This window comes from Gossypium raimondii, chromosome 13, assembly GCF_025698545.1.
Source record: "Gossypium raimondii isolate GPD5lz chromosome 13, ASM2569854v1, whole genome shotgun sequence".
NCBI lineage: Eukaryota > Viridiplantae > Streptophyta > Magnoliopsida > Malvales > Malvaceae > Gossypium > Gossypium raimondii.
In genome coordinates, this window is record NC_068577.1 from 53,333,794 (window position 1) to 53,348,201 (window position 14,408).

The following is a 14,408-nucleotide window of genomic DNA, read 5'->3' on the forward strand; positions in this document are numbered from 1 at the left end:
TTATGCTCTTAACACTTTAAATTCATGTTTCTATACTTAGAAGAGCATTTGGGAGCAAAAAGAGTGAAAACTGAAAAATCGGAGTAAGGTACAAAGGCTACAAGGCTGGTCACAAGGTTGTGTGAACCACATGGCCATGTGCTAGACCGTGTGGAAATCATGATCTACACTCCAAACACGAGGGAAAACGCTATTTTTACGTTTTTCAGGCATTATAAGACCTATATATACCAAATATGGGAAGAGAGGAGGGACCTATCATATAATACACAAGAAAACAACTTGAAAAACACAATTGAAGCTGTCGAAACCATTTTGAAAAATCTAAATTTTAGTTATCGACTTATTAAAAATGAAAATTTGGGAGTCGCCACCGATCTTATATTGAGGTGTGATCGGATCACCTTGAAAATAATTTTAGGTCTGCGAATTTTGAGAAAACAGGTTCGGGAGTCGGTTACGCACGAGGAAGGGTTAGCACCCTCGTGACGGCCAAAATTGGTACCGAATTGATTGTTTAATGTCTTAATGTCAGAATTTTGAAAAGATTTTAAAATACGATCCTTTTATCTTGAATAAAATGAATTGGATGATAAGGTTCACTTATTTCAAAGAAACAAATTGTTACACTCAGTAAGTTAGAGTGCAACAATTCAATCTTCGAAATTAAATTCGTCTCCTTTTTAAGAAAATTATGTGTTTTAAGAAGGTTATTCGATTATTTAAATCAATCGAGAAATTAAAATCCAGTAAGTTAGGATTCAATTTCTCGAAATTCCCTAACATCAAACATTGCCTTTATTTTAAAATCGAGATAACAAAATGTTGTGTCCAGTAAGTTAGGATCCATCACTTTGAAGTCTCAAAAGCTTTATTTTAAAATTATATGGTTTTACCAAAATAAACGCTTGGCTATTCAAATTTGTCGAGGAGAATTGAAGCCCAGTAAGTTAGGGCACAATTCTCTCGAGAGCTATGAACACCATGTCTTGAAAATTATGAAATAAAAATGATTGCAATGCTCCAATAAAATACAATTTTTACAAATGAGACATGACAAAAGCAATATATAATGTAAAAAATAAATCACAACCCAAATGTACACTAACAAGTGGCAAACAAATAGTAGGTAGATGCAAATAACCATAATGATTTTAACTATATTATACAAACATCGATGTCAATGCTTAAAAGCTAAATAAATTCATCATAAATTCAAAAGATACATTAAGATAATAAAAACAATATATCCTATGTATGAAAGCTTCCAAATAAATTACATATATGATCTTCAAAATAGACACAAAATATAATAAAACATTAAATAATTGGTATTTGAAATAAATTGGAAATAAATTTGAAATAGACAATATACATTTATTAGTTTGATATATAAATAATGCATATAATAATATAATAATAATGATATATATATACTAGTAAAAAAAATAGAATAGGAAAGTATATTATTGCATTTAAAAAAACATAATTATATAAATAAAACCGATTTAAAAGACATATATAAATATAAAAGAACTTAAAATTAATAATCACAATGAAATCAAAATATTAATATATACCTAAGAAAAGAATAATTTCATAAGTTATATATTTATATGAATAATAGTATAAATAAAAATTATTATGTAAATATTTATCGGAATATATAAAAGATAAATTTTAGAAACAATATAAAATAAAACATCAAAATTTATTTGAGTTGTATTAAATTTCCATAAAATATATAAAATAATCAATGATGAAGTAAATATAATATGTTAAATTTAAAACAAAAATATATAATATATCTAAAACATTAATGTTTGACAAATTTAAATAATGTTGATAATAATAATAATAATATATTATATCTTAAAATTACACTAATAATAAGTTTAAAACAATATCAAACCTACATATTGAAATAATATTAGATTTTTTTAGAAATAAATATGTCGGAATAAAATCTAATTATATTTTAAATTAAGTACTAAAAAAACTAAATTAAAATTGTGACCAAAATTTAAAGAAGAACAAATTCGAACTAAATTAATAATCGATTCCACATTGAGGGACCAAAACAACAAATAAACACATAAGTTCGGAAATTCAAATCTGATTAATGAAAACGACATCATTTGTCTGTGGACTGAAATGGAAATCGAGTCAAATGCACAGTACAAATTAAAAAAGAAAGAGAACTGAATCGCAACAACACCCAAATACAGAGGGATTTATAGCGCAAATAGACCATTGAGCCAAAAAGGCGTGGATCCTTCCCTGGGGCGGGTCACACACGCGGGTTATAGGTTAATCTGGCGCCGTTTTAAGGCCATCAGTGCAGCCCTAAACGCGTCATTTCTTCCATTAAAAATAAGCCTAAGTAAACCCTAAAATTTAATGACCATTTCCATTCTAAAAATCTAAGGCAAAAGAAAATCCCCATGCGCCGCTCCGCAATCGGGCTAATCGGAAGCTCTACGAGCGATCGTCTGCTCCGATTACGGTGAGTAAACGATGTTCGTGTAATGTAAGCTTTTATCCTCTATTTTCTTGCTTTTATTTCATCTCGTGCACAAAATAAAGCAAAAGAGAAAAGAAAATCCAGAAAAGAGTAAAATCACCTTTCAATTTTGATCTTTTTTCTCTGAAATTTTTCTGTTTTTCTATTCAATATGTGTGTCAAAAGATCCGTTTACAGTGTTTGTATTGGCTCTTTATAGCCAAAATAAAAAATAAGATAAAATAAAAAATACTGAAATACAATCTGTTGTCATTTTTTTCTTGTTATTTCGTTTTTCTTTTGTTTGTTTGTGAGTTTGTTGCAGGTGATGAACCAGCCTGGCGCTGAGGGTGCGCGTGGATTTGGCGCGGAGGCGCTGCACGCGTGGGGAGAAGGCCTGGCTCGGCTGCAGTGGCTAAGGCTTGAGGCGCAGCACTTGGGAACCTGGAACACCAGATTGTTCTAGAAACCCTAGGGTTTCTGGAATTTGGGCTACTTTGGGCTTAATTGTAATTGGGTTTTGATTTTGGGTAACTTGGGTTTAGGATTGTATTTTGGGTTAGGGTAGAGTTGGGTTTGTAATTGGTTATTGGGCCACGGGTTTAGTTGGGTTTGTAAATAGACTTTATTTATTTTTGTTTGGTTTTTTAATTTTTGTTTATTATTTGTTTTTCTGAAATGTTTGTGGGCCGGGCAAATTAGGCCTATTACAGCTGTCCCTCTTTGCTCGTTGTCGTGTAACGGGAACGGAGCAAAGACTAAAAGCCCAATTATGCCCGGTCGAGCTTGGACCTTGGTGCTCTTCTTCTTCGAGTGGCTTCATTCCATCCTATTGCATCTTCAGAGGTATAGGAATTGTTTCGATCCGCTCCACTGTAATATTAGGGAGATAGGATTTATTACTCGTAACTTTGGAAAGTAAGATTTGCCATTGTGGCTTTAATCTTTTTAACTGCAATGTCGGGGAAGCAAGATTCACCGTTGTGGCTTTAATCTGCTTCACTGCACTGCCTGGGAAGTAACACTCGTCGCTGTGGCTTTAGTCTTTTTAATTGCAATGTCGGGGAAGCAAGATACGCCAATGTGGCTTTAATCTGATCCACTGCATCACCTAGGAGGTAAGATTCACTGCTATAGCTTTAATCTTCTGAAATGCACAGACGGGGGAGCAAGATTCACCAATGTGGCTTTAATTTGTTCCACTGTACTGCCTGAGGAGTAAGATTCACCGTTATAGCTTTAATCTTTTTAACTGCAATGTTGGGGAAGCAAGATTCACCGTTGTGGCTTTAATCTGTTCCACTGCACCGCCTGGGAGGTAAGATTCGCTGCTGTAGCTTTAACCTTTTTAACTGTAATGTCAGGGAGGCAAGATTCACCGCTCAGGCTTTAATCATTCCTCCACCTTTGCGCTCGGGAGGTAAGATTCATTCTTTGTAGCTTTAATCTTTTTAATTGCAATGCCGGGGAAGCAAGATTCGCCGTTGTGGCTTTAATCTGTTCCACTACACCGCTTGGGAGATAAGATCTGTAATTCTTCGGTCTATTCCACCGTAATCTCAGGGAAATATGATTACTGGCTTTAATCTGTTCCGCTGTAATCTTAGGGAGATAAGATTTCTGGCTTCAATCTGATGCGATTTACTCTATTGTAACTTCAGAGAGATAAGATCCTTTATTTTAATCCGCTCCACTGTAATCTCAGGGAGATGAGATTACTAGCTTCAATCTGCTGCGATTTACTCTACTGTAACTTCAGAAAGATAAGATCATTTATTTTAATCCGCTCCACTGTAATCTCAGGGAGATAGGATTACTAGCTTCAATCTGTTGCGATCTACTCTACTGTAACTTCAGAGAGATAAGATCATTTATTTTAATCCGCTCTACTGTAATCTCAGGGAGATAGGATTACTAGCTTCAATATGCTCCGCTGTAATATTAGGGAGATAAGATTTTTGGCTTCAATCTGCTCCACTGTAACATTAGGGAGATAAGATTCACCATTTCCGATTAGAAATTCTTTGGTCTAATCCACTGTAATCTTAGGGAAATAGAATTACTGGCTTCAATCTGCTCCGCTGTAATATCAGGGAGATAAGATTTCTGGCTTCAATCTGATGCGATCTACTCTACTGTAACTTCAGAGAGATAAGATCCTTTATTTTAATCCGTTCCACTGTAATCTCAGGAAGATAAGATTACTAACTTCAATCTGCTCCGCTGTAATCTCAGGGAGATAAGATTTCTAGCTTCAATCTGCTGCGATCTACTCTACTGTAACTTCAGAGAGATAAGATCATTTATTTTAATCCGCTCCACTGTAATCTCAGGGAGATAGGATTAATAGCTTCAATCTGCTCCGCTCTAATCTCAGGGAGATAAGATTTCTAGCTTCAATCTGCTCCACTGTAACATCAGGGAGATAAGATTCACCATTTTCGATTAAGAATTCTTCGGTCTAATCCACTGTAATCTCAAGGAGATAAGACCTGTGGCCTAAATCTGCTTCATTACACTTGAAGATAAGATTTGCCGTCTTCGATCTGCCCTGCTATTGCTTAGGGAGACAAGATCTGTAATTTCCCAGATCTGTTCTCCGGGGAACATGACCTGTATAATGAACCTAATTATGCCTAATGATTAGGATGGCATGATCAAAATGAATCAAATGCTCCTAACTAGATATGTGAATAGTGTTTGTATAAATGTAGAGTTTTATTTTTTTCGAGAATGATCCCGCTTAGGTTGTCATTACTCAAAGTTTATTAAGGCTTTAACACCGACGTGACACAACACCTTCTTGTTTGACTGACTTTTCTGAAGAGACATTTAGCCAGGTTGCCCACAACTGTAAACCTCAAAGTTTAATCCATTGGGACACAAAATTTGTACCTCCATTCTCCCATTGTAATCCAAGTGTAGAAATATGCGGCTTTTCCTCAATCCTTCTATCACCATTTGAGGATACATGATCTAAATCGTTCTAGTTTCTTACACCATTCTCAGGGTGTCGTACCAAAGACTTATGCGCAGATGAAGGCCCTCTTCTCCGAGGTAACCTCTTCCTTTTGCCTGGTGATCATCACTTGCTTGTTTATTTAAGCTTTGTCATTAACCCATCATCTTATCATTTTGTTCAATCAATGCATTTGACAACAAAATCCAAAGAGAAAGTCCAAATTAGACTCTTCCTTCTCAAATTTCCAACCTTTAAACCTGGTGCGTTCTAAACAATAGTCCTGTTTCAGGTTCCTATATTATTTAGAAACTTTTCAGAGTAATATGCAAAACTTCCTTTGTGAAAGTTTTATTAGTCCATTAATCATTATTCCAATGCAACATGTTTGCAAAAAAGGTCATAACAATGGATAAGAATAAAGTTGGTTCTGAGCATAGCTCGAAAGAACAAATTATTGAAAATAGTAAAGAAGGATGACAAAGAAATTAATTGGGAATGTATATCTTGGAAAAGAAAAAAGTATTCCAAGAACAACAAATAATATGAGAATTGGGTACCCCAGATATCGCAGCTTGAACTTCTCTGAACAAACTTTCTGAAGACCATTTTGAGTTGGACACATATTTAGGAGATCTACAGTGCTTTGTCGATGCCTCAAGATGTCACCTATCCTTTCATGTTGATTCAGGCATAGGAAGATCACCACATGCCCCAATACGATCAAGATTCGAGTTGCACTGATCACTTCATGCCCCGTTCTGATCAATATTTGAGTCACCCTTTTCGGGTTTTCAACTCAAATCCCCTTTGGCCTAAGGTGCCATTTTCGGGTTTTCCCCTTAGCCTCTCCGTCATTACTTTTCATTTTCATTTTTCATTTTTCATCCTTTTTTTTAGTTTGAAAAATCGAGTCACCCTTTGTAGGCTTTCATCTTGGTCCCTTCTCCTTCTTAAGGTGAAGTAATGCTCGACTGAATCTGAGTTTGTAGGATTTGGTGACATTTTACCATCTATCCTACTCAAGATCAGAACTCCTCTGGAAAAGGCATTTGGTGTCCATTTTCCTCTAAAATCCTTTTGTGTAAGAAGGATCATTCTCAACGTTAGGTTTCCCTTATAGAATTCTCTGAGGCGAACTTTTTGGTTTTAGGCTCGCGTCATTTGCCTTTGATACACTTGACTGTGCTGTATAGCTTTTAGCCTTTTCCTTCTAATCAGATTGGATTTATTCTGCCTCATGCAACTCTTAGCTCAACTACCACCTGGAGAGAAAAGATTTTTATTGTAATGGGCAGAACTACCTCCATCCCTCAAACCAAAGAGAATGATGCTACTCCGGTAGGAATCTTGATAGATGTTCAACCAACAAGGAGGGCAAATGGTAATTTCTCATGCCCGTCCTTGTAAGTCTCAGTCATTTTTCTTCAATTTTCTCGATGTTCATCTCTAGACAACTCAGTGACGAATTGTGGTGTCCGTTTCTGAATTGATTTCAGACCTCAGCTATCGTGCTATTGTTCCAGTCCAATGTATTTTCCAATACCATCTTCTCTAGAGTAAGTATATGATGACATTGGCGTATGAAGTAGCCTCTATCCATTTGGTGAAGTAATTAATGATTTTAATAGTGAAGCAATACCCATTAGAAGTATTCGATAATGGTGCTGTCCATGCCCCATTTTGCTCAAAATTTGTGTCGCCCTTTTCGGGTTTTCAACTCAAAACCACTTTTGGTCACAAGGTGCCATTTGCGGATTTTCACTTTGGCCTCTCCTTTACCGTTTTTTGTTATTTTTTATTTTGATTTTTTTCACCTAGATTTTTCTTTTTTTCTTCTTTTTCTCTCATTTTCATTTTGGCCTTGATTTTGATTTTGATTTTTTATTCTTTTTTATTTTGATTTTGATTTTTTTGAGCTCATAGGGTTAGGCAAGTCCTCGTTATCCCTTTCGAAGAATCTCTTTTGATGTCAGATTTCTTCCATAGAGCCTCTTGGGGCGAAACTACGACTGAAAACTTTTGATCTTCCTCTTCCATCAGGATAAAATCCAACAACATCTTGAAGGGATAGAAACTCGACTTCAAATGGGCAAAGTTATGCTGAGTCAACGAGAAAGGTATTGCCCCGGCAAAAGATTACATCGTTCATACTGCAAATTTCTGACATTGTACTGTTGTGCAGATTTCATTATCAGCAGTTAACCCGGGCATATCCTGGTAGAACCACACAAAGACATCTTTGAACTCTAGAGGTAACTCAACGAGGTCTTGCTTCGTCTTTGTAATCAGGTCAATTCTAATATTCACCAAGCTCACAATTTCTAATGATTCCTTGTGAGGTAAGATCTATCTATCCTCTTGTTCAACCATCATCAACAAGTACAGAGATAAGCTATGATCTATGTCATTTTCAAAGTCGTGAGATCCCTCTGAACACATGTCTCGCTCAAAAGGAAAATCTGGGTCTGTAGCAGAGTCATTCACGTAATTGATATCCGGGCACCCATAATAAGCACCGAAGAATATATAAGAGAATGCATAAATTCATGAATTATTATTTGTACAATATGATTATGAATGAATGAATAATGTGGAAGAAAATCCAAAAGAATGAAGTAATCAAAGATAATTATTCAAAAAGAATGAAAGAACATTGACTAAAAAATGATCACAAAGATGTATCATTAGAATAACAACGTTCAGACATGAGCCTATTTCACAAAGGAATTTCTATCATTTTAGGCTAAAAACAACAAAATGCTCTGAACATTACTCTAAATAAGCTCTAAAAACTATAGGGATTTCTTCAACAGTCTAATTGCTTAGAACACTCCAGATTTATAAGGGCAGATATTTAACAAGGTCCCTTTTCATTTGTGTCTTCATATATGTCATTAGTGTGAACTAGAGGTGCTCATGGGTAGGTAAGGCAGGTTGGCCGGCCCATAAAAATTTTGGCCTGTGTCCTAGGCAGGGCCCTACCAAATATGGGCCTAGAATTTTGTCCGAGCCGGCCCGCCCGTTTTAAATAAATACCAAAAAATATTTTAAAATTAAAAAATTATTTTAAAATATTTTAAATTAAAAATTTTACAAAGTATTTTAAAATATTTTAAAATTTAAAAATTTAAAAAGTATTTTAAAAGTATTTTAAAATTAAAAAATAAAAATAAAATATTTATTATTAAATTGGTAGGGTGGGGCCAATGGCCTCGAGCCAAAAAGTGTGTGCGAGGTCCGCCTGCTTTTTAATCGGGCCTCGTTTTTTGCCCAAGCCCATATTTCGGGCCTATATTTTACCCAAACCTCCCATATTTGAGGCGGTAGTCAGGTCGAGGCAGGCCGCCCGACCATGAGCGACTCTAGTGTGAACACTTGCCAACATTGTGTGTATGTTTTTCCCCTCTTTAATTTCTTCACAGAGCTTCATCTCCTTTTCGTCCATCATGTCCGGAGCCAAGGCCTTGAATTTCACACTCTCTTGGGTCTCGTATCCCTTCTCGTGATGGAACTCGCAATGGTTCCTTGTCTTTCCTTGATTTCCTCCTGAATCAGAAATAACTAATCCCCTTCCTACCTTCATGTCTACCCCATTATCAATATGATTAGGTAGTGGTTTTTCTGCGCTAGACGAGTCATCAAATCTGACAACACCCATGTTAATGAGTTTTTCAACCAATTTCTTGAAGGCAATGCAATTCTCTATTGAATGCCCTGTAATTTTCGCATGGTAGTCGTATTGTACGTTTGTGTCATACTATTTGGGATACGGAGGCTTTATGGGTTTTAAGTAGAAGGGGGACACCACCCGTGCATCAAATAAGCTTCGGTGTAACTCACTAAATAACATCAGAATTGGTGTGAACTGGAGCTTCTCAGTACCTGGTTTCACTCCAGATTCTTGTTTTAAAGGGCTCTGATGGCTGGTGGTTTTCGTCTTTGGTCGGCCCGCAGTGATTGGTTTTGAGTGGCCCTTGTTATACCTGCCTGCATTATCCCATTTATTCCCCTTCCTCCTCGGGGCCTTTGTAGTGCCTAGGTACTCCTCCCTCGCCTGCTTTGTTTTAGCCGGGTTATCGAGAGCAACAGGAAAATTGTTCCTCAAATTGGACCTTGGAGTGCAGCAAGCAACCTTTGGTGTTCTTTGTACCGATCACCGATCTTGTTGTGATCTGATAGTAAAGAGTGCCCCTTGTGAACGCCCATCTGGCTAGACTTGGACACCTGTCGGAGTATAATCTAGGGAATGGGCAAGATCCTCATTATCAACCCTAAAGTGGACCACCGGGTCTTTCCTTTTTTCTAACTCTCCAGCTAGCAATCGGTTGAACTAGCTCATCATGGTTATCCGTAATTCTAGCATCTGATCTCTCATCTCCTATTGAAATTCAGTTAGTTGCTCCTGTATCTGTATCTGCATTCACTCTAATTTTGCCAACCTTTGTTCCATTTCTCTAGTCTTTGCTTGGATACCGTAAGGGTGTTAGGTTGACTTAGCTAAAATAAACTTACTCAATTAGACCCTTTCAAAGGATTTTAATGCATGTAATGCAAATGCATGAAATGAATGCCTAAAGAGATGTTGATTCGGATTCAATTACATTTAGGAAACTTTACTAGAAAGAAAATTCCTTTACATAAAGCAGATGCATGTATGGCATCGCCCTTATATTCCAAGAGACAACATCGATCTTTTTCCTCCTCCGCATGTTTGAGACAATCTCGCCAGTTTCCAATAGATGCCACTGCTAGCTTCTTTTCTTGATCTTGGTCGCGATCCATCATCTGCCCATCTTCATAAGGCTCGCCAGCTTCTTTGAAACGTTGCTTTTAGACAATCATCTTGAATCCTCAGGCCACGAAGCAAGGTTACGAACTCTTCCATCGCCCTTCTTGTGTTTCTCAGAATATATTCAGGCAGTCTTATTGTTTTCTAAGTTAGTAATCAAACTTGAATCAATATCTCTTTCCTAAGATGCAGATGCAATGCAATCTCAATCAAAACACGACAAGAGGGGTTAGTAGAAAACATAAGCAAGCAAGGAAAACAAAAGTACCTAGTCAGGTAACCACTAAGGATTTGGAGGGGCTCTACCTAGGATGGATTCCTAAGGTCTTCTACATGCGGTTTGGCTCTAAAGTCAAGGTACCCAAACCAGCAGATTCCTCGATCTTCACCCATTATAGGCTCATACAGACCGATTTCGGTTCAGGGGAATACATTACCCTATGGCTGCACGGAGATGAAAATCTCACGAAGACATAGGTACGGATGTATCCCGAAAGTGATTCACTATCCTGCACGGAGGTGAAAACCTCACGAAGGAGTAGCTTCTCACTCTCACTTAAAAGGTGAGACTAAAAAGTCTTTATGCAATATGATGCCAAGGTATAAAATTTAATTTGCAGTGATTATACAAACAAATGCAAAGGGAGGATCATAAATTTTCAAATCAAATTTTTAATTTTCGACAATAAGACCAAAAATAATCAATTTTACGGCTTGACTCTCTAAAGGTCCCCAGTGGAGTCGCCAAGCTGTCGAAACCATTTTGAAAAATCTAAATTTTAGTTATCGACTTATTAAAAATGAAAATTTGGGAGTCGCCACCGATCTTGTATTGAGGTGTGATCGGATCACCTTGAAAATAATTTTAGGTCTTCGAATTTTGAGAAAACAGGTTCGGGAGTCGGTTATGCACGAGGAAGGGTTAGCACCCTCGTGACGGCCAAAATTGATACCGAATTGATTGTTTAATGTCTTAATGTCAGAATTTTGAAAAGATTTTAAAATACGATCATTTTATCTTGAATAAAATGAATTGGATGATAAGGTTCACTTATTTCAAAGAAATAAATTGTTACACTCAGTAAGTTAGAGTGCAACAATTCAATCTTCGAAATTAAATTCGTCTCTTTTTTAAGAAAATCATGTGTTTTAAGAAAGTTATTCGATTATTTAAATCAATCGAGAAATTAAAATCCAGTAAGTTAGGATTCAATTTCTCGAAATTCCCTAACATCAAACATTGCCTTTATTTTAAAATCGAGATAACAAAATGTTGTGTCCAGTAAGTTAGGATCCATCACTTTGAAGTCTCAAAAGCTTTATTTTAAAATTATATGGTTTTACCAAAATAAACGCTATTATTCAAATTTGTCGAGGAGAATTGAAGCCCGATAAGTTAGGGCACAATTCTCTCGAGAGCTATGAACACCATGTCTTGAAAATTATGAAATAAAAATGATTGCAATGCTCCAATAAAATACAATTTTTACAAATGAGACATGACAAAAGCAATATATAATGTAAAAATAAATCACAACCCAAATGTACACTAACAAGTGGCAAACAAATAGTAGGTAGATGCAAATAACCATAATGATTTTAACTATATTATACAAACATCGATGTCAATGCTTAAAAGCTAAATAAATTCATCATAAATTCAAAAGATACATTAAGATAATAAAACAATATATCCTATGTATGAAAGCTTCCAAATAAATTACATATATGATCTTCAAAATAGACACAAAATATAATAAAACATTAAATAATTGGTATTTGAAATAAATTGGAAATAAATTTGAAATAGACAATATACATTTATTAGTTTGATATATAAATAATGCATATAATAATATAATAATAATGATATATATATACTAGTAAAAAAAATAGAATAGGAAAGTATATTATTGCATTTAAAAAAACATAATTATATAAATAAAACCGATTTAAAAGACATATATAAATATAAAAGAACTTAAAATTAATAATCACAATGAAATCAAAATATTAATATATACCTAAGAAAAGAATAATTTCATAAGTTATATATTTATATGAATAATAGTATAAATAAAAATTATTATGTAAATATTTATCGGAATATATAAAAGATAAATTTTAGAAACAATATAAAATAAAACATCAAAATTTATTTGAGTTGTATTAAATTTCCATAAAATATATAAAATAATCAATGATGAAGTAAATATAATATGTTAAATTTAAAACAAAAATATATAATATATCTAAAACATTAATGTTTGACAAATTTAAATAATGTTGATAATAATAATAATATATTATATCTTAAAATTACACTAATAATAAGTTTAAAACAATATCAAACCTACATATTGAAATAATATTAGATTTTTTTAGAAATAAATATGTAGGAATAAAATCTAATTATATTTTAAATTAAGTACTAAAAAAAACTAAAATAAAATTGTGACCAAAATTTAAAGAAGAACAAATTCGAACTAAATGAATAACCGATTCCACATTGAGGGACCAAAACAGCAAATAAACACAAAAAGTCGGAAATTCAAATCTGATTAATGAAAACGACACCGTTTGTCTGTGGACTGAAATGGAAACTGAGTCAAATACACAGTACAAATTAAAAAAGAAAGAGAACTTAATCGCAACAACACCCAAATACAGAGGGACTTATAGCACAAATAGACCATTGAGCCAAAAAGGCGAGGATCCTTCCCCGGGGCGGGTCACACGCGCGGGTTATAGGGCCAATACGGCGCTGTTTTAAGCCCACTGGTGCAGGCCTTAAACGGCGTCGTTTCTTCCATTAAAAATAAGCCTAAGTAAACCCTAAAATTTAACAGCCATTTCCATTCTAAAAAATCCAAGGCAAAAGAGAATCCCCATGCGCCGCTCCTGCAATCGGGCTAATCGGAAGCTCTACGAATGATCGTCTGGCTCCGATTACGGCGGAGTAAACGATGTTCAGGTAACAGGTAAACTTTTAGCCCTATATTTTCTTGCTTTTATTTCATCTCGTGCACAAAAATGAAGCAAAAGAGAAAAGAAAATCCAGGAAAAAGAGTCTGAAATCACCTTTCGAATTTTTGATCTTTTTTTTCTCTAAAATTTTCTGTTTTTCTATTCAATATGTGTGTCAAAAGATCCGTTTACAGTGTTTGTATTGGCTCTTTATAGCCAAAATAAAAAATAAGATAAAAATAAAAAATACTGAAATACAATCTGTTGTCCTTTTTTTTCTTGTTATTTCGTTTTTGTTTTGTTTTTTTGTGAGTTTGTTGCAGGTGATGAACCAGCCTGGCGCTGAGGGTGCGCGTGGATTTGGTGCGGAGGCGCTGCACGCGCGGGGAGGAGGCCTGGCTCGGCTGTAGCGGCTTAGGCTTGAGGCGCAGCGCTTGGGAACCTGGAACGCCAGATTGTTCTAGAAACCCTTAGGGTTTCTGGAATTTGGGCTACTTGGGGCTTAATTGTAATGGGGTTTTGATTTTGGGTAATTTGGGTTTAGGATTGTATTTTGGGTTAGGGTAGAGTTGGGTTTGTAATTGGTTATTGGGCCACGGGTTTAGTTGGGTTGTAAATAGATTTGCAGTTTGTAAATGGACTTTATTTATTTTTGTTTGGTTTTTTAATTTTTGTTTATTATTTGTTTTTCTGAAATGTTTGTGGGCTGGGTAAATTGGGCCTATTACAGAAGCTAACTCTAAAACAGATTTTCATCAAGATTGAAGATCTCCTTTTACTTTCTTCGAAGTTTATTATGAGTTTTTTTATTTCTTGTTGTTATACTATCTTTGGGATGTTTTCATTTGCGAGCATGACCTAATTTTCTAAATACCTAGAGGAGATGAACTCTATTATGAATTCTGTCTTTTGATTTCTGTTTTACGAAATAAATAATTGAATCTTGTTCTCAATTACGTGTGTTTAATTTTTGGTTTATTAATTCATGTTTGATGTGCTTAAATCAGAGGAGGAAAAGTCTCTGCTTAAGAGTAGATTTATCATAATTGAGTGGAGTTTAATGCAATCCTAGAAATAGGATGACATAAATCTACCAGATTAGAGTCAAATTTAATAGGGGGATCCATATATCGAGTTAATGCGATAATAGGGGTTTTAATTAGAAAGAAATTTCAATAGATCAACCT

General features: G+C 35.0%; 1 long non-coding RNA gene across 1 annotated transcript; it reads left to right on the top strand.

Annotated features, from left to right (window-relative positions):
* The first annotated feature begins 13,083 nt into the window (after positions 1-13,083).
* LOC105784384 (uncharacterized) lies at positions 13,084-14,010 on the top strand. The gene is made up of 2 exons (XR_001130478.2): positions 13,084-13,235; positions 13,545-14,010. It is a non-coding gene; the product is annotated as an uncharacterized LOC105784384 (long non-coding RNA).
* Positions 14,011-14,408: the final 398 nt, after the last annotated feature.